The following is a 24,138-nucleotide window of genomic DNA, read 5'->3' as shown; positions in this document are numbered from 1 at the left end:
TGGGTGGACTAACCTCTATTTTTAGTGAGAGTCAGATGACTTGGACAAAAGTCAGACTACAACTGACTTGATAAAATCAAAGAAGACTCACCATTCAACTTTGACTTTAACACTCATGAGATCACTTAGACTTTTATCTTAGAATGACTTGATAGGCTCCCTAAGTCCAAAGGTTAAAAACTATGATTTTGTTTACATCTTTAAGTTGTTGTGCAGCAAATGTACTTTCCATTTTCCCAACAACGGCTATACTTTGAATTAGTCCAACAGCAGTTTGTCTTGACTCTTTTGCCGACGTGTTGGTCTTGATTTTAGACTTGACTGTTGGTCTAAACTAGGGTGACCTGTTGGTCTAAACTAGGGGGTTGTTGGTCTTGATTTGGGACCTGTTGGTCTTGACTTGCGATTGTGACCTGTTGGTCTTGACTTGGGGCTTGTTGGTCTTGACTTGGGGTTGTGACCTGTTAGTCTTGATTTGGGACCTGTTGGTCTTGATTTGGGATTATGACCTGTTGGTCTAAACTAGGGGCTTGTTGGTCTTGACTTGGGATTGTGACCTGTTGGTCTAAACTATGGGCTGGTTGGTCTTGACTTGGGGTTGTGACCTGTTGGTCTTGATTTGTGACTTGTTGGTCTTGACTTGGGATTGTGACCTGTTGGTCTTGACTTGTGGCTTGTTGGTCTTGACTTGGGATTGTGACCTGTTGGTCTTGATTTGGGACCTGTTGGTCTTGATTTGGGATTGTGACCTGTTGGTCTAAACTAGGGGCTTGTTGGTCTTGACTTGGGATTGTGACCTGTTGGTCTAAACTATGGGCTGGTTGGTCTTGACTTGGGGTTGTGACCTGTTGGTCTTGACTTGGGGTTGTGACCTGTTGGTCTTGATTTGTGACTTGTTGGTCTTGACTTGGGATTGTGACCTGTTGGTCTTGATTTGTGACTTGTTGACCTTGACTTGGGATTGTGACCTGTTGGTGTAAACTAGGGGCTTGTTGGTCTTGACTTGGGATTGTGACCTGTTGGTCTAAACTAGGGGCTTGTTGGTCTTGACTTGGGATTGTGACCTGTTGGTGTAAACTAGGGGCTTGTTGGTCTTGACTTGGGGTTGTGACCTGTCTTGATTTGGGACCTGTTGGTCTAAACTAGGGGCTTGTTGGTCTTGACTTGGGGTTGTGACCTGTCGGTCTTGATTTGGGACCTGTTGGTCTTACTCTGTTTTGTCATTTAATAAAAAAAAAGAAACGACCTCTTGGATTGCTAATATTTGGCATTAAAAGTAGGAGCTTGCAGCAGCCTAATAAACAGCTGCTAGTGGGAACAATTAGCCTCAAGCTGATATATGTTTTGAGGGTAACCCAAGGACAAAAGTGGAATATTTTTTCTAACATTGGTGACATACATGGCAAAGAAAAATATCAAGAGTACAATCATCAAAGGTATCCCTTAAAGGGGCCCTCTATGTTGGCTGAACTGAGCTAAATTCCGCAGACACGTTACCATAAAGACTCCCTGAGGAGTTTTCGTCTCTTCTCTCAATCTTAATAACAGACTCTTCCATGCAACCCAGTCATAGTTAGGTCAGACCTGGCTATGGTTTCTCTCTTTTTCTCTCCTCCTCCATCTGCTATTGTAAGCCCTCCCCCCTCTTACAAACACAATTATTTATTTTTTCTACTGCCATTAGTCTTCCAGGATTGGTACAAAGACTCTTGGTATTTTGAAGTGAGCCGTGCAACTTGAAGAGCTCCTCATTACGAATCTACTAGTTTATACAGTCTGACAGCCTGGCTTGACTTGCTCTTGAGATCGCCTGATGATCAATAATGTCCTGCAGACTGCAATGGTAGGATTACATAAACAGCTTTCATGATGAGGGCCCCCATCCACAGCATCACACCTCTGACAGCTTTGGAGACACAGCACCTTTCACAACGAGATATCTGCTTTTTTTTCTCTGGAAGCTGTCAGGAGTAGAGAGGCAGCAAGCAGGCTAAATTATTAAAATAATCCCACTGACTCTTATAAGTCCTGCTGGCCTGATTGCTCTGGTGTAAACAATGCTGTCCCCACTCTGCAGATCCAGCCATGCTCCGTTGCCCTGCAGAGAGTCTACACCCTATATGGCAAGCATCGTAAAAACACTCAGGGTTAGGACACAAAACAAATTATTCACAGGGACCTCTGTTTATGGAAGTGTCACTGTCTTGAGGTTTCACATTTTTGTGAAGGTTCCTGTCCTCTGCTGGAGCGAGGCTGTACAAAATTTCACTCTTAAAACACAGGAAAGTGAAACTCTGTAGTAATCATACATTTGTGCATTCAAATCAAAAAGCACTTACTCATTGTCATAAATCCCCTATGATCAATACGTCGCATGCACAGGATTAAAGTTGACATCCGTGTAAAAGCCACGCGTTCTTCAGCACCTGTGAGACCTCCGCAGGCCGCCAGATGTTGCTCACCATCAGGTTCTATCAGCTGTTCAGTTTATTAAGCATGCACGTGTGTTTCAGTTGTTCAGCATTTTCCAACAATAAGGGGAATTTACAGGCGTGCTAACACCTCAGCGCTGGTATAAATCAGACGTGGATATGATGCAGAGCAGAGCGTCGTGACCTTGCGGTAAGAGCTACTAGACACACAGACAGTGTTTGAGTCGATCTGCTAATGTATTACCCAGCTGGACCCACCCCCTCTCACTTATTATGGAGGTCTTGTGTAAGTGGCCCTGGAAGGCTGGTCTTATCAGAATAGCTAATGTGAAGTCTTTTTGACTGAACAAAAATGGTTTTATATATCAGATTTTATGTTGTTATTTATTAAAGTTAGTATATATAAAAATTTTACGTTTCAATTGTTATCTTCTGATGGCTTACTTTTTTGACTGTAGAAAAATTTGAGAATTCTGGTAAAAACTGGTGCAGTCTGTGTTAGTTTTAGCCCAGTTCTTTTCCTTTTCTATCTGCCACAATGTCATTTATTATACTATCACTGGACGGTGTCAAAATAAGACATTTTCAAATCCTACATAATGGTTGTAATAATAAATCATGCCAATGCATTTCCATTTGTTATTGTTTATTTACTAGTGTGTATAAAGTGTATAAATTTAATGGGCTATTGGCAGGACTATTTGGCCCTAATGGAAAGTCATATTCATAAACATGTGCATAATCACCAAAAATAAGAACTGTGTTTTGTTACCTTCGAATGAGCCCTTTAAATCTACAGAGGGAGCAGGACCTCTTCCACTTACATAATCAAATCAGAAGTCCTGCCTATAGTCGACTGATAGTCGAATCATGTGTATTGTTGTGCATGGCGATTGCGAACCAAAGCTTAACTGAGGCTTATTGTTGACCTCTCTCTCTCTCTCTCTCTCTCTCTCACCCCTGCCATTCACCAGTCTTGTGCAGAGTTTTTGGCGTGCTGCACAATTGCATGCATGTTGCGGTTCCTCGCGGGTCTATTCCAAGTAGCGGCTATTTAAAAACGATATAATATTCTTTGTGTGGTTCAGCAATGGTGATAAATTATGTCCCGCGAGGTGCGGACAACTCAGCACAACACTGGTGAAGCTGCTCAGTCTCTTCAGCAAGTGTTCCTCCTGCCACACACACACACACACACACACACACACACACACACATATGCTACGCCTAAACATGCCACTGACGATCCAGGGTTAGAGTTACAATTTTGGATTTATTTATGTACTTTAAAAACATTTATTGGAAGTTTTTTTTTCTTTTTACTTGTTTATTTACAGCATTAAACACTGAAATGTATATTGTAATAGGCTGTTTATTAACTTTTTTGGAGAAAACTGGTCGTTCAATGTAAAATCAGACTTTGAGCTTCCCCATATCGCCAAAATGGCACGATCCTTGTGTCATTGGGAAGCTTCGACTGTGAGATTGACAGTCGAATCAGGCTCTGCCCATAGAAGCATTGAATCTTCGACTATTCAGGGTCAGCCCTAGACTCAACAGTGATTTCTTTTTGCACAATCCCCAACCTTGACCATGAGTACAACTATAGTTGGTCAGGAAAGCATTTAAAAAACTGAAGTTTATTTATGTGACATAATTATTCAGAGAGCTCAGAAGGGTTTATGTTTGCCCACCCACGCTTATATGCTCGCGTCACAAGAAATATTTTAGGCCCAAGCTGACTTTTTCTTCAGCTAGATCCACTCACTGGCACAACATTCATCCATGAAATGTGTAATTCTCCTTGTAAAGTTGCCTGTGTTACAAACCCGCAACATCCCATCATGTGGAAAAAAGTCTAACCTTGTAAAATGTTCCATCGCCACTGCCAGTCCAGTATACGATAGCATTCATTTTTAAATATTTCAAATTGTCCTTTACTGGTGCTGCTCAGGACTTAAATGCGAGAACATGGATGAGACAACCTGTTAATTCCACTGACACCTGGATTCTTAATTTAGACGCGTAATGTGATCTTGGTACTCTCCTGCAAATTTGTACATGAAAACATTTAGTACTATTTGTGCAAAACTCAAATGGATATGATTATGTTTCATGTGGCTATTATTGAATTATTAACTCCATTACCATTGTGGAAGTAAAGCTGTGCTTCCTGCTATGATGTCTGTCTCCAGATGCTGCGGTAAAGCAGTAAAACGTTATTACAGCCACTTTGGGTTTAATTTGAATGTCCTACCTTGCCACCCCCAAGATATTTTTCTTGGTCTCAACATTATTTCAGTCTTTTGTTTTTCTTTGTATTATAAATAATTGTTGTACACTGGCCAATGCACTGGTATACCTCATCAATCACTGCGTCCCGCCGTTAACAAGAATAAAGATATAATAATAATAATACTGAAAAGGTACCTTATATCAAGTTGGCATGGTTAGCTAATATATCGGATAATCAAACAACAACCTACTACGGATTAAATAAAAATCTAAAGAAGTTTAGAATTTACCAGCATGTGAACTTCGTTTGGCCCACACTGACATTTCCTGATAGTGTGGGCCTCCAGATTGATGTATGTACTGTATGATGTGTACTTGAGAATTCAAAGCAGCCCTTTGAGGCAACACACAGAGCTGCAAATGCGGAACTATAGAGCGGTGGGCTCTGTTGTCATCGGGGACATGGCCAGTCCACTTTGATATGTCAGGTTCACTGCTGTTCCATTGGGGTGTCTGTAGTTCCTTAAAGAGCTCAATCAGTGCCCTGCAGGAGCCGAATGTATCACTCCTTCTCTTCATCTCTTGCTCTGCTGGTGATCCAGAGACTTCAGTGGTCAGTTACTCACAGATGCAAAGTTTCTTTCATGGACGGTATCAAACATTCAGCAACTATCCCCCATATTCCATCCAATCCATATGAACTAAATTTTTTTTCACTGATGTGAGACTTTGTTGTGACATTGGTCCTAAAAAGTAGGTGTCCCCTTTAACTTTCTTTACTTTTCACAGTTTTTACTTTTTGAATTCATGTACAGAAAGAAATGTTTTGATGTGCATGCTGCACATAATTAATCTCTGCAGAAACTACAGACCCCTAATAATTCACCCCTAAGGCTTAAAAAAATCTGCTGGGATGAAAAGCGATTTTTTTTTGTTTTTTTTTGGATAGCAATCCTTTTTTTGCCAGCCTCTGTGTTATTTGCAGGCCTGAAGGGTATTGAGCTAAGAAAAGAAAATAGTAGAAAGATGCTATCTGTATATGGCGGTCAGATCCTGAAATAAATAGGCTTTTAGTTGATGTATTTAAGTGGGACCCTCACATCATGCCAGTTTAACCCAGGTCTGCATCACAGACGGCAGCCTCATTATAGCATCTGTGGTGCCAAGGAAATTAGTGTGTTGTTTAAAAAGGCAGGCTGCATGCTTATGGTGGGCTCAGAGCGGATAGGGACCTTCTTTGCATGGTTAATGACGCTAGTGTCGCTTGTGTGGTAGCTGGGCCACACCAAATCTTCATTCCCAAGAGTAAGCATAATCACATGGGCAATCGTTAACATTCAGGCTCTGTTGTGATCAAAACTGTGGCGTACACACAAAAAGCTCTCCCTGCTCTTATAAAGCATATTTAGACCATTAGATAAGCCACAACTGATAATTAGGCAGTTGGCTGGCTCTCCCACACACATTTTCCTGAACCTGGTTCAAATTTTAAATACAATCTTTGCACGGAGCGAGCAATGGGCTGCCTTATCAAACGCTTTAAGTCGTGATAGCTGCTAAAAATGTTGATTTTTTCTATGTCTATGTGGGTAATTAATCCTGACACACTGTAAATTGTGCAATTGTTATTGAGTTTCTTTGTGTGCTGTGCATGTGTAGACCATCTTATCTGAGCCAGATGTTTCCAGGTTGAGGCCATTTTAGTTTGTGTAACTTAAAGGGTGTTAAGTAAAGGAAATTACATCAGCTGTCTTCAGTATCACAGATATACTACTGTCATATGCATCCTCACATCCAGCCCAGTAAACAGGAAATTGCTCAAGAGAATAACAAATCATTTTAATGAGCTCCATGAGTTGCAGAAAACTAAACAAAGGTGCATTGTTTTATCATTCCACAACTCACTGGGAAAAATGAATTGTTTGAACAAAATAATATCCAAAGAAAAGCATTTCTGTTTATAAGTTGTGTTTTTTGTGAATGGGGCATCTGTTGTAGGGAGCTTTCATGGCTTTGAAACAGTATAGTATTTTCCCAGACTGTTCCTCTTCTGGAAGCTGTGGTCTACCTGCTGTCCGGCAGCCACCTGCTCTTCCCTACAGAGCAGCAAAACATCTGGGACCTGGAGGGACTTGGCTGCCTGGTGTAAGCCCAGTGAGCAGACACCAAATCATAGAGGGGGGAGGGAGAAAAAATATGGAGAAATAAGGAGGGACTCACAGATGTTGCATTGCAGATTAATGTTAATAATCCTACTGCAAGGGCAGGGGGGAAAAATGCTCAGTGATCCAGATGTGTGGAGGAATCGACTCCCAGGGGAAAACTCCTGTCTTCTCTAGACGGGACGGAGAGAAATAATTCATCCTCCCATGAATGCTGCAGTCTCTGCTTGCATTGTGTTTGGGCCAAAGGGTCGTCGTGGAAGTTATAGTGCTCAGCCTCAGATAAACCTGGCTGTCACCTCCGTCCATCCAGTGTCACCTTATAAAAAGAGATGGGGACAAAGTAAAGGAAATACCTGCCATTCCAACTTCCAGCATGCTTTTTGCCTTTCTAAACCCACTGGAGCAACTACAAAAGTGTAAGGAAGAGATTTGTGTGTTATTCTGCTCTTATTGTTGGCATGTCTTTAGGATATAAGTTGGTTTGCATCAATGGTATATTATAGCTTTTAACAATGCAGTACAGTGTGGATACAGACTTTTTATTGAGATGAGCATCTGGCACTATTAACACACACTCAAGTCTGCAGTGTAGTTCATACACTTCACTGATGAACCACACAATTGTAGATTAACATTAGGCTTTATTATCATAGATAGTTTTAAAGTCATGTTGACACTTCTGTCCTTATTCAAACGCTCCCTCTCTGTCACTCCTGCATGAACTCTGTCTCTCTCTCTCTGTGCTGCAAGTCTACATCACACTTTTCCATCAATTGATGGTGTTACTAATGCCTAGTTTTAGGGGTGCTGAAGGGGTTGCAGCACCCCTTCTTCTTGTGTCCATGTCTATTCACATTGAGTGAAATAAGTAGGCCTAGTTAAAAGTGGGCGAATTATTCAATTCTTGCATGTCAGTTGGGGCCCCTTGGAGAGTGGGCCCCGTTTCAGTTGAAACACGGCTAAGGCTGCCTCTGCAAAGACCACATCATTAACTAACTGTTTTAGTTTGTGGGGAAACAGAATATGTTTTTTAAACGTTTACTACCATTTTCTACTAGCACATTCACTGTATTTCTCCACACCTGTGGAAATCCTGGATGCTATCATAGATTAGGCTAACGTCAGTGGCTCTGTCCTGCTGTTTACTGGATTTGGGCAAATAGCAACTCCAGCCAATCTTACCCAAAATCATATTACATTTTGGGTTAGTCCTCATGTCCTCATCCTAAAAGCCCTTTTCACCTGCTACATTGAAAGTTAAGTTTCATTTGATATGAACAAGCAGCGTTATGTAAGCTATAACAGGGTTGTGTCTGAAGGAAATAACAGTCTAAATAATATCTCTACACAGCAATACAAGAATAGGCGCCGTTTCTTTTTTTCCACATGTATTCTACATGGATCATTAGCTTGTAAAAATGCTGGGACATGCAGCTTTTGGCTAAAGTCTTTTAGCATTATATCATGTATGTAGCCTTTATGTCCAAATGTAAAACTCCCTCTACTGGAATAAAAACAAGTCAGCTGGAAAGATTAAAAAGACAGCCGGAGATAGCACTGTGAAGTAACTCACTGAGCGTTAGCTTAATTAGCTAACTAGCTATATCTAATAAAATCTGCCAACGACAGTCAGTCTGCTTATTTTCTCTTGTTGAAATCAAGGACACATTATTTTTTATAAAAAACACTAAGAATTTTGAGTGGCACATTTGTCACCCTTAACACAGTAAACTGATAATCGTGCTGTGTTCGAATGAAAAGCTTGACAGGTGTAGGGAGATTCTGGCACAATGTTTTTGACAGCTCAAGCCACCAACATGATCAACACACTAAATGTTACTGGAGTAGAATTTCAGAGACTTGGAGAATCTATGACACGCACTCTATCCTGGGTTTGATGTTTATGTTATTCTGGATATGAAGTTTACATGGAACATGAGATGCCAGGTTATTCATATCTGTATACATGATTCTGCAGCTCTCCAGGTTTCTGATAATCTGTGCACAGTTGTGTCTTGATTTCTCACTGTGTCAGCCACTATGTTCTGTACCAACGAAGAATGTTCAGAAACCTGGATATGGTGTTTACATGTACAACACATAACTGGGACACTCCAAAAAGCAGATCAGAACAAGGCTACTAGTGTGCATGTAAATGCCAAGGATCACTGAAGTTGTACTGGAGACTTGTGCTGGCTTGACACTTCATTAGGACACTTTTTGTTGTTTTTTAACCCGTCTTTAACCCGTCTATGTCCATACGATGGTTGCAACTTCCTCCAACTACTCCAAGGGCCAGCTAGGAGGAATCTTTCCACCGAATCCTGGCTGCAAACCAGGGTTTCCATTCAGTCAGTTATGCTTGGTATACCTCCAATAAAGAAGTGGCATCATTCAACACCTAAAATTATCTAATAATTCTAGACTACAGCTGGTGGTCACTATTCAACAGCTTAATGAAGCTCAGGGAGGTCAGGGAGGAGCATGGCTCAGTTTCCAACACAAACAAACACACGTCCTGTTTATTGATCATTTAAGACTGTTCATTATAATGGGGCAGTGAAGCCATTACTTGTTCTTGCTTGCCCATAAAACCCCTTAGGATTACAGATGGCACAAAGTGTAGTTTCTGCCGCTGCCTAAGATGTGTTCATTGGCACTGCAGAGGGCCACGGTAACACTCTGTAGAGGCGGAAAAGGTTTGTGCTGGATAAGAACCAGCAGAGAGGGTTGCGCAACATTAGGCTGAGCTCACCCTGCGCAATATCTGGAGAGGGGAGAGGCCAAGGCAGCAGACAAACCATCAGAGTGAAGCTAGGAGAGGAATGGAAGGGAAGAGGGCCCAAGCGGACCAAGAGGATGACTGGTCCAAATCCTCTTTTAATAAGAGGTGATGATTGGAGTGTAACTCAGATTTGTTGTAGAGACTTAGTCAGAATAAGCTGAAACTAGGGCTCCAAGTGTGTATAAATGTGTACATGAGAATAGGAGTGATTATCAGGAGGTGAAACTGTCACAGTGAGCTCATTTTCAAGACAAACTGGAATAAGATAACGCACACAACATCATATTTCTCTTTGAAGTTGATGTGCTGAGGTCAGTTACACTATACAACTGTGTCATCACAAGGGAACTCAGGAGTGCCGACCCAATTCTTTGTAGCTGCACACACACATGCTTGCCAGATGCACATACAGTACACTGTATATGGCATACATTTGCACATGCATACATTAAACCAACAGACTTGTGCACCATATGAACTGCTGCAAGTGTGCACAGAGATCATTCAGAGATGCAGAAGTTATTGCATATTATACACTGTCTGTTAACTACATGTTAAAAGTTTTATACATAATTAATGCAGCATTATTAATGACAAAAATAACATGGCGTCACATTTTGCTCCAGGCTCCTCTATGCATCTTGTTGTGAAGATAACCATTGACTGGAAGCATAGCAGAGTGAAGTCAATCTGCAGTACCCTCTAGTGGACATATAATGCCATTAGAGCCTACAGCAGGATAACTGAAAATGCCTCAGCTGCTTAATTCAGTAAATCATGCACCATAACAAATAGCATTATCAGAATGATTTTAATTATAAGTATAACACAACACCAAGGATTACATCTGCTGATGACAAAAGAGAGGTTAAAAGTGTGTATATATTTGTATTAGTGTACATGTTGTAGTGTATGAATGTGTTCATATACATCTGTCGCATTGCTCTTAAAAAAATATATTTTTTAAACTTTTTCTAAAAGGGGCAGGAGGAAATTCTAGTGTTTATATTTAGAGTGAGTTAGAAATATGTGCTTGAAAAATAATTTACCCAATCTTCATTATATCATTAAAAACTGTCATTATATTTGGTCAGACTTTTTTCCAGATTCTTTACACATCACAAATTTGGTAAGAAAAGAACCAAGCCAAAAGAATTTTAATCTGGTCAAACAAAAATGGTCAAGTATAACATTTTATTTCCAAAATTCAATAGGGCAGTTCTTCGTTTAAACTGTTCTTTGAATTCATGCACACAGTGTACTAAGTCTCTGACTGAAATGCAAAAACAAAATGATGCAGTATGCTTTGAGATACATCTGAACTTGGTTGAACCCCTCCAGCACAGATGGACACTTCTGCAGTGAGAGGGATGAGTGCGTGGAGGACTGCAGACTGCGACCCGGAGCCAAAGTCTGCATTCCACAGCAGTACAGTACAGTCCGGAGAACTGCAGCACATTTATTACAGCAGCTGATGTACAGGAAGCTGCTTGGCTCGTTGCGCACGCTCACCGTGTCAAAGTGTTGGCCGAGGCCGCAGTGCAAAAAAGCACGTCATATGTTGCCACGGTCCTGATAAAAACAAGTGAAACTCCTGCACCACTACTGTCTGGAACACCAAAGAATGAATCTATGATACTGAAATTGACATGGAGCAGACAGCTGGATGCCAACATATTTATCCAACTGGGATGGGATTTCACAGAAAAGATGATGACTATGAACAACTTGCAGCCTCTACACTGTGAGATCAGAGTGCAAAGAGAGTCACTTCACTGTGGATCCAACTTTTCTGCTGGGGGAATCATTAAAACAGTCCCATTGCTTGATTTCCCCTATGGCAGTGTGGCCCTTATATCCAATTGTTTCTCAATTAAATTCAAAACGTTACAGCATGCAAGTGCAACTGTAAATAATCCAGCTGCATGAAAGCTCAAAGACTGTCAATCAATTATCCCATTAGTGAAAAACTTTACAAGAGGGCCCACACTGGCCTTATTTGTCTTTTGTGATTACTAACTCAAGCAGACTAGCATGTTCCAAAGGGCCACATTCTGTGAAGGACTCATCTGGTCTATCTGAGCCAGCGGCCCATGATAACAAGGCGGATGGGGGGATCCCACCATAACCTCACTCTTACCCAAAGCAGCATCTTCTATTTTTTTGTGCAAAAGCATTAACTTAACAACAGAGCCAGGGTCATCCACTATTCTCTTTATAGAGCAATCACGGGAGGCCAAATAGACTTATTGAAATAATGAGCATGCTCATACAACATCTGACACAGACTCACAAGATTTTTCTCTTGCTTTGAAGAGAACAAACACATCGGTGAAACTTTAAGCATTCTCTTTACTTCTCTTCCTCAGATATGTTGTGAAAAGAAAACAAATATCATCGCAGACTCCAAAGCACTTCTCGTCTCCAGTGTACAAAACTAATCAGTCTGTGTTACTTGCCCAAGGTCTTCCCATTTTTCATTAGCAGTGTTCAGCCCGCACAGTGAGGCAACATGAAAGAGAAAGCAGAGTGCTCAAAAGATGGCTTCGTCTTTGCAGTTTATGTCAATCTCGCTTGCTTTAGCGTGTTTACAGAAAGATCAATTCCCAGACTCCAAGGGCCAACATTGTCAAAAATGAATAATTTAATAATGATAACCTTAAACTTTCTGTCTTGCCATAATTGCCTCTGTAATATTCTTCCTGGGTTTTTTTCTGTGCCAAATAGACATGACTGGAATCAAAGTAGTGCTGCTTGTTTATTTCATAGTGGTGACAAAAAACTGTTTTTTAAATTATGTTGACCTTCAGCTGTTTGGAAAGGAGGCTTGCAAAGCTTTTTCCTGTGAAGCCCTGATGTCTTCCAATCTATTCTAATGTCTACGCAGACTTTGCTGGTTGATTCTTAAGCATTTTAAATGAATACAAAGTTCACACAGATTAGTTTAGTCCTCGCCCCCCTACTTAGCCCTTTCAGTCTGCCACCCCAGTGAGGCCAGCAGCCCAGCACCATACTACTCTGTTATATCCATTCCACAACTGAGAACTGTTTAAGATCTTGCATAAGCATTAGGATGTGCATATCTGCGCTCCACATGGCTCATCAATGAATTATGGTCCACTGCTCTCCAAAAGATACCACAGATCTGCTTAGCCGATGAAAAATTACATCAACATCAAAGAAGTCCTCTTAAAAGAGCAAGTTTAGAAGAATTAATATTTGATAATGCTGAAACCCTGCATAAGCACACAGGCAATGAGTGCCTGATAATCTCTTAAGAATATTAAAAGGCCTAATATGCCATATTTACTGATATTAAGGATTAAAACAGCATATAATATGCGTTTAAAAATCGTTTTGCATATCAAAATACAATTTGTGAGCTTTGATTTAATGGTAGTTAATAAGACTGATTTCAAAAGGCATACCAGGAATGGACACAGCAGGCCTCCATCTGCCACCTTGTGGTGCTTTTATACTACTGCAAGGATGAAAAGAAGATGGGGTGGATGGAGTACTACTCAACAAGCTTAATGTCTGGTGGAGCTTTAACAAGTCTGAGAAAAAACCTTGATAACATCATCATGGTTATTTCTGTGTGGGCTTGGACACTACAGATTTGCACGTTACAAACTGGGTGTGTGGTGTTTGAAAACCAGGAGCATGTACCAGGAAGTGAGACCCAAAAGTCAGTATATTTTAAGAGTGGACCTTTGCTGGTTTGATTTTAACAATACTCTTTTCAATACTTACCACATTACTAACTGGAGAACCACTTCAAGAATCTATAGGCTACCATTTGAATACACAAAATTGAGTTATTTTGAATTTATGATCATTAGCATGTGATTATAGCAACAATATATTGATTTGGTTTTAAACCAAAACCAATACTGTAGAAATAAAGTACTATATTTTTCTTATCTTGGTAAGGACTTCAGTGGTAAAATACTGTATAAATATACCATACCAAAGTTCAATTTTGCATTTTTATAATTCTTTATACTTCTACTTTGCTACATCTCAAAGGGAAATATTGTACTTTTTACACCATTACATTTATTCGACAGTTTTAGTTACTTCGCAGGTTATGATTCTACATACAAAACCATTTCTAAACTATGATGCATTGTTAAAGATAAAATTACAACATAACATACAAACATTTGTTACAATTCACTCCCTCACAACCAGCTACAATACTGAAATGCTGCTTACTGTACAAACATACATAATGCATAAATAATCATCAAATAATATGATACATATTATTACAACACTGACAGGGGGCAGGGGGCATTCTCCTGCATAATTAATAATTTAAATACATTTTGCTGATACTTATCTACTTTTACTCATAATAGACTGTTTATATTTTCGCAGTGGTGGTCTCTAAAATGTACTAGTTCTTTGCTAGGTTTAGAATACACTATTTCACAGATTAAACTCGGCCTGTCATCTGGAATAGCTGCATCTTGTGTGTTTTATATAGGGTAGCATTGGGCAACACTCCTCTGCTGACTTTAAAGTCTATGACCACAGGTGACTTGATATGCTTAGGGATTATTTGCTTTTGAAAGAAAAATTTTCTGTCATCTTTTTAAGTGACAGATAAATCATGTTTTTACAGAAAGTATCAGGCTTTTTTTCTGGTAAGAAATGCTGACATGTCACAGTAGCAAAAGCACAGGTGTAAATAATGTATTAATAAAAAAGTGCTCAGCTAGTGCAGTTAATTTATAATAGAAAAAAATAATTTTGAATAGTGAAGAGTGGTCAGGTGCTGACCTTGAATTCAAACCGAAGTCCGATAAAGTCTTCGTTAGTGAGCCGTTTCACCTGTGCGACTGGAGAGAGAGAGGCTATGAATTGCTACATCTGAGTTAGTGAACTCAGTAATTCCTCACACTGTCTTGTGCCCTGTGATTTAAACTGGTTCTCTGCCTCTCTTTGTTAACTAGCTTCAGTATAATGATGTAGTTTTCTGTGATGTTCCAACACCATAGCTGGAGGCAGGAGTTTAGTCAGCAGCGTGCAGGATCAAGAAAAAAAAGTGAGCCACTGAAAATGGAGAAAAATGGCTTGCAGTACCCCAAGGTAGGAAATAAATTGCAGACGATAACTAGTGAAGCGAGGCACAAACAGCATAATAAATTGTTCGAGATTTTTGCTCTCATTTTGCACCGCAAAATCAAACTTTGGAATGCACAGTTGGCAGGCCATTAAAAGAATTACTTCATGCTCTGAAAACAGAGGGTTTGTGTCAATCCCTATATCTCACACAAAAAGACAACACAGTCCTTGGAATTGCTTTGTGTTTTCTGCCATCTAGGTGGGTACGGTGATAAGTTGAGATCAGTGAGGCAAGCACAAATATAGTAAGTGACTTGGAAATAGCTTTGAAAGAAATATATCTCTGTTGAATAAGGAACTAAACCTGGAGTTAATACACACTGGCACGGAGAAGATAAATATTTATGCACAAATATTTATGTCTTACAGTTTCTCAATATTTTAATATTAATGATTAATGATCTGCATTCCACACATTTAATAATTTAGCAAAAATAAATAAGTCATATTTTACCCACTTTATAAATATTCAAGAGATTTTGAGACATTTTTGTTGTCTGCAGATTATTTCTTGTTGATAATAGCAATCACTGGAGCAATGTACATTCAAAGATGTGTTAGTTGTTTGCTTAATCCAATCAATATTTTATATGTCTATGAATTTGAGAATTACCACTCCAATCAACCACTGCAGACACCACACACAGACTATGTTTTTCTCAGTGCGACAAACAAAGACATATACACAATAAAAGTCTGTTATGGTTAGGAATATCTGCTTTCACCTTATTGTGTTTTATGCAGAATAATAATAACAAGGTATATAGTTGCATTTAATTGCAATGTAATTCAATGCATCAGGCTTCCAGTTTCCAGTTAATTTAACCTTTGATAAAAAACAATCATCCAATCATGATCCACATATTTTAGATGTCTTATAAAATTATGAAAGGGACAATCAGAAATGAAGTTATCCAGAAAGCTTGTTTTCCCGGATAGTTCGATGGGAAGCATGTTAAGTAAGGGTTAGGATTAGGGTTAGGGTTCAAAGCAACTACCAGCAACATTAAAAGAAATGATCATTGCAAAGCACCTGCTTTAAAAACACATCAATGATAACATGATGGACATTATAAATATAAATGATTTCCACCCCCCTGACTCATGAGGTTTGAAATGCCTGATGGTTTTCCTGTGGAATCATGGGGAAAAGGGAAAAGTCAAGGAAAAACATGCAACACCATTAATAATGCATTTTCAGCATGTATTCTGCATCATTATCCTACAATTTAAATGAGGGTTAAAGCTCACTGCTTTACTTGTACACGAGCAATTGAACATTAAATATACAACACTAGCATATATTCACCAGTGAAACTTTCATTACAACCATTTTCAAATGTAGTTCATGGTCACATAAGACATTTTTAACCATTTCTGTCCGGTCCGGCTTGTAGTCCAACTTCTTGTTAAACTGTGGATGGCACTCTTGTGGTTTGTTAAACCCAGAAGAGAGCAACAGAGCAACTATACACTCAAGCCAAAATGTTCCCTGTTTACAGTAATGTGGGTTGCAATAGTAGGCCTATTTTATTTGTATAATAAATATATTTTTTGTCTGTTTACCACTATGACAGTGATTACACTAAGTATGTGTCTCTGTCAGAAAGGCTAAATGTTTTGATATAATATAAAGCAGCAGTCAGTTCAAGGTCATGCGCTAGGTATACCCAAACTTTAAAACATGTTTTGTCATCACATTCTGTTCTTCAGTTTCAAATTTGGGTACATATTATATATATATATAATGTCGCTCTAGTATTGTAGGTTAGTTATTAAGGTGAGCTGGTCCAAATGTATCGTTTCGTCGGACAGGCGGGGAGCCAAACTGGACATAAGGGGGTCGGTGTGCAGTCAGGGTGACGCTCATTTCTCTACCTCCGCCGTGAACATCCTTCTCCTCTGGTCGAGAGTGCAACCTGCGTGATTTTAAAGCAAAATGGCGACAGTCTAAGAGAGGGGAAGACGAGCAACGGTGTCAAGTGCAATGACAAGCTTGAGGACATGAGTCGTCGTCCTGAGGTAGGTGTTGCAGCCTGCTGTGCAGTTTGCTGTGCGCAGGGATACGCCGTAGCCAGGTGTGGTCATCACTCAGCTATGTGTCGCTGTCGTGGGTCGCTGTGAAGGTATAAACCGCTGCAGGGACTGAATACTAAACTGTGAAAGGGTTGGCTAGAGTCACCTCAACTTAAATTGGTGCGCTGTGAGAACATAAAGTATTTGTCCGAGATATTGTAGATGCGGTTTTCTCTTTGTGGCTCAGCCTGTGTGACGAGCAGCTAGCTGACTGTCGCATAGCCTGTCAAAACAAAGTCACGGATGCGAGAGGTAGCTCTTCGCAATCCAGTGTTTGTTTGTACTGAAGAGGGCAAGAGAAGAAAGAGCTGTTTACTACTCTGAAGACCAGATACAGCTCTTTGTTACAGCGGTCATTTTTGTAGGATGAAAACCATTTGACGCAGAGCTACAGTGTTGCGTGTAAACTTTGTTTCTCAAGTTATGTATCTCTGCTTTCCCTTACTGAATTTAAGTGGCCATTTAAAAACGTGTAGTGATTATTGCAGTGAGGCGAATGCAACGTGTGGTAGTGGGGGTAATTTGTATGGAAGTTCATAAACGCCAAAAGTATTGCCAGTGGCCTGTAAAACAACAGTCACTTAAGTCAAAATTATTTAGTACTGCAGGAAGACGATGCCAACTGCAGAACAAGGACAGAAAAACATGACAAGCATCTAAGCACATTTTAACATAATGAAAGCGTGGACTTGATGAAAATATAAACACATATAATCTTGAGGAAGTTCTTAAGGCAAAATACTTATACACCTCCCATGATATGTCTGTATATGTATATTATACAACAAAGTGAGTGAACAGAAGAAAAATCTAAATCCAATATTTGGTGTCATCATCCTTTGCTTTCAAAACAGCATCAATTCATCTAGGTAAGACTGAGCACAGCAACAAGACACAAGTTATACTGCATCAGAAATGTCTCTCCCAGGCAGACATTTCATGGCAGACAGGGGTTTCCAGATGGGCTGTCCAAGCTCTTTTGAAGAAGCGCAAAGAAACCAGCAACATTAAGGATTGTAGACGCAGTGGCCGGCCATGGAAACTTACTGCGGCAGATGAAAGGCAATGCCATCAGCTCAGAACTGGCAGTGGGACCCTGGTAAACCCATCTAGTATTGGAGAAGTCTGGTCAGAAGTGTCCTTAATGTAAGGCTGCGGTTAAAAAGTCTTTTTTTGCTTAGGAAGGTTCCTAACTGAGTGAAGAGACTCAAGTGACAAGTATTGAAGTGGTAGCCATGATAAGAACTGGTTGAATTCTCTAAAAGCTAACAAAAGGTGTTTCGGTACTTCCTTTCTTATCTCCTTTAGCATAGGGTACACCGGACCATCCTATACGAAAGGAAAGGAGATAATGCCGTCCCACAATTCCTTGTGGCCTCAACATTTAAAGCGCCGCACATTCTTAAACTCAAACGATAAAATCCATCGACCACATTTAGCAAAATCCTTGCAATACAGATGCACATGATATGATACTTGAATAAGACACTCACAATTTCATTCACAATGTCTTTCTTTTGGTTTGATTTCTTTTGGCTTTGCTGTAATCTAATGTTTGGATTGTGGAAATATGTGAAATAAGTGTAGTATTTGAATTTTGTACAAAAAATTAAAAATAAAATCATGGACCATGACAGGTAAAGGACATCGATCACCATGTAAGTTACCATTGGCAATTAAGCCTTTTCTCTCTTATGCTATAACACGCTAATATGCATATGTCTTGGACTGTCAACAATAACTGAGACCCATATGCATGTTGTTACTAGTCTTGTAAAATAATCAAAGTGAGCTCATGACCTTTTCCATCGAGGTCAAGGAAAAGGAAGGAGATTTTTTATTTATTTATTTTTTTGACCGCAGCCGAACCCTTGCAGCCAAAAAGCCATACATCCAAAATGGAAACAAGGCAAATATTTGGCTGTAGCCTTCAGCTACACGCGAATTCTCAGGCCCCTCCCTAACCGTGACGTAATTGCAAGGCTCTGAGGTCTATTATCTATGTTGCCTGTAGTAGCGGCTGCCAGCAGATGCAAACTGCTAGTTGCATTAGTAATGGCAAGCCTAATAAGCGCTGGTGGAAAAACCACATTGTACAACAAGATGAATTCCTCTGCAGTGGCAGTAAACACAACTAATGGGCCGGCTGATAACTGTTGAGCTTTATAACACATTTAAGGCTGACTAACCACAACGTTAACTGTATGGCTACAGCTGACACACTAAAGAGCCTCTCGTAGTACAGCTGCTAGCCCAGCTACAACACAGGTACCCACACAATTACTCTCTCAAAGGGCCATAAATGTGCTTCTAGTGACTGTCAAAGCTCCACTTGGTTCCCTGTCTTTCCAGTGGAGAAACAGAGTCTGACAGTAGCTTCTCATGGCTGGTTAGCTCTGTCTACTAGCTCTATGTTGCTGTCTATGTTAACATTGAGCGGTGGTCAGCCAATTCTCCGCTGTGTCCCCTGACCCCTGGCTTAATATGTTATGTGGTAGGGCTGAACGATCTAATCTAATTGTGATTTTTTTTTGCAATGCAAATATTTTTTTAATAAATGATGTACTGTTCCTCTTTGACACTGAATTTCTTTTATCTGCCACTTTTGAAACGTATGCACTAAATAAAGGAATAACACTGATCTCATTTAGGCATCATTTAAGGTAATAATGTAATTAAATGTTCAATCTATTTACACAAAAACATTCTATATGCATGTTTGCATGCACCAAAGGACCTATTTCTTTTAGTACAAGACAATCACTCCACCTTACTTAACAACCAGGTAATTCAATTGAAGATTGATTGATTACTGTAGATGTCAGACATGATAAGAAGAAAGGAGGTTAGAAAGGGATTGAGTAAAATAGGATGCTTTATGAGCAATGGTGGAAAAGAAGTATCAAGTTATTATACGTACCTATAGACGCCAAGAAACACAAGTTCCCATGTGTATTATACAGTAAGAGCTCAATACAAAATCCACAGTTCAACCACTGATTACTGAGTCCTTATCTCAGTTTAAATCTCCGCAAGACTACATATCTCAAGAAAAATCTCAATTTCTGAATCCCAGGTTCAATTCTAAAGTTGGCCAACAAAAATAAAACCAAGTGACGCCTCTTAGGTCTAAAGGCTTGTGCAGACTACATGACTGTCAGCGTCGGCCGATGGCTATTCTGTACAGACTACACAACTTGCCGTGTTAAGATGGGAAGTTTGAAGTCGTTGTGGCGTTCACACTACGTGACTGATCGATGACAGGGGGTCACACACTACGCGAGCTGAGAGCGGCTCTTTCACCTGACTGCTGGTCTCCAAACCACATTTTGTCAAGAAAACACGTGAAATGTGAAACTGGAAATGATGCAAACCTACACACGAAACAGCTGTTGTTTATTGTAAAGATAGCAATTATAAAGACAAAGAATATGGGTGAAAGGATGGATTAGCACACGCAGATAGCAGGGATTGTCTGAGCTACAGAGAGAGCTGGAGGAGAGTGAAGATCTATGAAGATTCTCAGTCATCCAGGTCATAGTTATCCAACGAAGGTTAAAATCAAGGGCAACTGGACTTGGTTGAAGATACTGGAAGACGTTTCGTCCCTCATCCAAAGGAGGAGAGTAAAAAGTTTTTTGCAGTGAAAAAGTAGCCGTCTGCTCTGCCAGCTGCCTGCTCTCATTGGCTGGATGTGGATGTCGAGTCGGAAGATTTCTCCAGATATTTGGCATGCTAGATATCTGGCTGGCATTGTGATGTGTCAGTGATGTGTCGGGGAGCCGTTTTGATGAATAGGTCGCCAAGCTCGCCGACCGGCAAATCAGGCTAGTGTCAACTAGGCTTAATAGACAAGCTTAGTGATTCTCAACACCAGAGTTCCCCACAGGGTTCAAGCAGAATTTGAGGGTGTAGTTACCCTTTAATAACTCGCTGACTATTATAATATGTCATTATTTTAAGGATGCACCGAAATGAAAATTCTTTCCGAAGCCGAATATAATCAATATGCTGAATACCGAACAAGTAGGCTACATTCACATTTTCCCATTTATTTTGCAGTTGTTGTTTTTTTTTTTACCATTGCATAAATTAAATAATCAAAATGTGCTTTTTACTCACACAGGATTTGGAGAGACACATTTGGAGAATAACGTTAAAAATTACACACAAGGATCATGACATTTTAGCGATATGGGGGTGCTCAATGTCTGATTTTACATAGAACTCCTAGTTTTCTCCCAATAAGTTAATATACAGCCTATTACAATATACATTTCAACGTTTAATGCTGTAAATAAACATGTAAAAAGAGTAAAACTTTCAATAAATGTTTTTGAAGTGCAAATCCAAAATTGGAACCCTAACCCTGGGTCGTCAGTGCGCATGTGTAGGCGTAGCGTGTATGTGTGCAGTGGCAGATGAGAACTTGCTGAAGAGATGGAGTTGTGTAGAGTTGTCTGCACCTCACGGGACTTTCTGATAATTTATGACCGTTGATCACATAAAGAATATTTTATCGTTTTTAAATAGCTGGCTACTTGCAATGGATCCGCGACGTGCATGCAGTTGTCAGCAGCGATAATGCACGTAAAACTCTGCACAAGACCGGGATATGGCAGGCGAGAGAGAGAGAGAGAGCGCCTCAGTTTAGCTGGAAATTTACAGTGTAAGTTGAATGAAAAGAGTCTGCAGCTCTGCAGTTTCTCAAGATTAAAGCGTGTGTAACCCCCCCCCCCCCACTCGCAATCGCCACGCACAAAAAAACACACGATTTGTCGACTATAGGCAGGACTTGACGATTCTGATTCGTCTGTAGCCTGATGATGTAAATCCTTAGTCGGAGACAGCCCTAGTATGTATTTTTATATTGCATTTCTGTCAATAAATGAAAATTAGTTATTCAAGTTTATTATCTTTAAATTGTCTGTTTTGTTGAGATTTTAATGGCTGTTGGGGACAACACACTTCTGGGGGATTAACCATTTCCGCAGAGGCACTTGACAAGGGACAGAACATCCCTAACACATCAGCTTATAGAGGAGATGGGTTTGTTTGATGTGGGTTTATATCATTGGTTCTGAACTACATTTTATTATGTAGCTTGGTAAGGATTGCTATAGCACTCTTTAGATTTTCCTGTGGAAATATTGGGATTGCTAGATAGCACAATTCCTCGATGATACAAGTATTTTATTTTTGTGCAGGGTCAATAGTTTTGTCATTGAAGAACTTCCATAACACTGGCTCTGAAAGAGTGTATTTACATTGTAGTTGTTATTAGCTCAGGAAAGGAGGTTCTGTAAAAAAACAAAAACGTGTAGACCTACATAAGTGAGTCCATCATTCCCTGCAGGTGTCTAAGGATGAGCTTGCATAGCTATAGGAGGAAGTCAGTGGCAGATTAACAGCCTAGTGTAGGTTTTCCTGCATTATACCACAGAGAGTAAAAGAGTCAACTACTCGACTAAATAAATCAGTTGGTTGAGGCATGTTATCCACAAATTGATTATATGTCACTTGACAAGGTCAAATATTTTAACCAAGATGCCTGAAGTCCCTGAATGCTCAGCATAGCAAACAGTTATGTGTTCTCGGTTGGCCTGGATGGCTGCTTACACAGCTATAAATGAAGACTCCTGGGACTACTTAAATGGAAGTACACTGGCCTGAATTAGCAACTCAGCTGAGGAACAGCTGCAGAGATGAGATATTTTAGTAATCAGGTGGATCTACCAAGAACATTGAGGTCTGCAGAAATATAACAGAGGTGAGGAAATAAGGACGGCATGTTTTCATTGAATCACATTGACATTTGACTCATTAAATCATCTGCATGAAATTAATAACTCAAGCTGTTTCTGTTGGTGATGAACATGAATATATAAATGCCGGTTCCCAGTAGAGCTTCAAGCAAATATAATTTGCATTATTGGGCTAAATTGTCGGGAAATAGTGAAACATGTCAGTCACAATTTCCCATAGGCCAAGATAATGTCAGTAAATGTTTGTTCGAACAACAGTCCAAAAGCCAGTTTATGCTTAAGACAGAGAAATGCAGCAAATCCACACGTATGAGAAGCTGGAACCAGACAATTTTTGTTTATAATATGCCGTAAAATTATCATAATAGTTGTGGATAATGTTTTTGTTGACTGAGTAAGTGATTAATTGACAAGTAATTTCAGCTGTAGTTTCCAAAATATTTACATTTTAAACCTTAAGGTACATTTCTGTTTTTGATGTTCATATTGAGGTTTAAGTTAATGAATAAGCAGGAAACATTATTGGCTGTCCCTTACAACTTTTATGATGGTGCTTACTATTTCGGCTAACAAATTATACTGCTGCTGTAACATACAGCACTGTGGCAGTATGACAAGGGCTGGGACTAATTATTATTGTATCTGTTGATTATGTTTTCAGAAGTGAAAAATTAGCCTAAGGGGACATCTTCAGATTACTTGTTTTGTCTGACCAACATTCCAAATTCAAAGATATTAAATAAACAATTTATATAAAGCAGAGTAAAGCAGCAGATCCTCACATTTGAGAAGCTGGAACCAGCAATGTTTTTTTTTTTTTTTTTTTTTTTTTACATTTGTGCTTGATATATGAAGAATTGTGACTACAGAAAATTATGTTAATACTTTGGCTGGGGTCTCAGAGACTTTAGCTGCAATATAGGATTAAAATACAACTGATTTTAGAAAGTATTATAAACGCAGCACTACCCTTCCTCTGCATAACTCTGTTTGGATTTCTGTTATTGGAGTTTTATATTTGTTCAGAATACGTCTAACAGGGAGTTCGACCTCTTTAGAGGTAAGTAGCTCCAGAAATATTTATTGTCACTATGGAGGACAGGATTTATTTGTCTATCAATGACTTCTTGGCAAACAAAAGGGAAATATGTATTTTTTTAAAATATGTTTTCACAGTAATACAATGCTTTATGGTCATTTCCATATTTTGTCACTTTTACTTTAATAGACACTTTTTTATTAAAGTTTTCTTAAAATTATTTAAATAAAAATAAGAAAAATATTGAATATGGAGGAAGTTGGTTGATTTTCTCAAAACTATTATTTTTACACATACAACAGGTGGGGCCTATTGGACCCCAAACAATTACAAATGTTAATTTCCTAAATTGATTAATCAACTCATCATTATAGCACTAATCTGACTTCATATTTCCTTTGTGTTCTTGTGTGGATGTATTTTTCAAGAAATAATGTCCTCAGCTTTCAGTTATGGATCGTAAAACAGAGTCTGAAAGGGACAGATTCCCCGAGGCAGGGTGTGTCAG

General features: G+C 39.5%; 1 protein-coding gene across 2 annotated transcripts in view; it reads left to right on the top strand.

The window, feature by feature from the left end:
• Positions 1–16,504: 16,504 nt before the first annotated feature.
• The window catches only part of znf644b (zinc finger protein 644b), a 35,603-nt gene continuing 27,969 nt past the window's right edge, over positions 16,505–24,138 (top strand). For both annotated transcript variants that reach the window (XM_038716754.1, XM_038716755.1), the window contains exon 1: positions 16,505–16,772. The gene's annotated coding sequence lies outside the window, so the exon portion shown is untranslated. The remainder of the gene's footprint in view (positions 16,773–24,138) is intronic.

Source organism: Micropterus salmoides, unplaced genomic scaffold, assembly GCF_014851395.1.
Source record: "Micropterus salmoides isolate LMB-PRFRI ecotype aquatic unplaced genomic scaffold, ASM1485139v1 Ms_hic_scaffold_13, whole genome shotgun sequence".
Taxonomy (NCBI): Eukaryota; Metazoa; Chordata; class Actinopteri; order Centrarchiformes; family Centrarchidae; genus Micropterus; species Micropterus salmoides.
The sequence above is the reverse complement of the archived record's forward strand: the minus strand, read 5'-3'. Positions and strand labels throughout refer to the sequence as shown.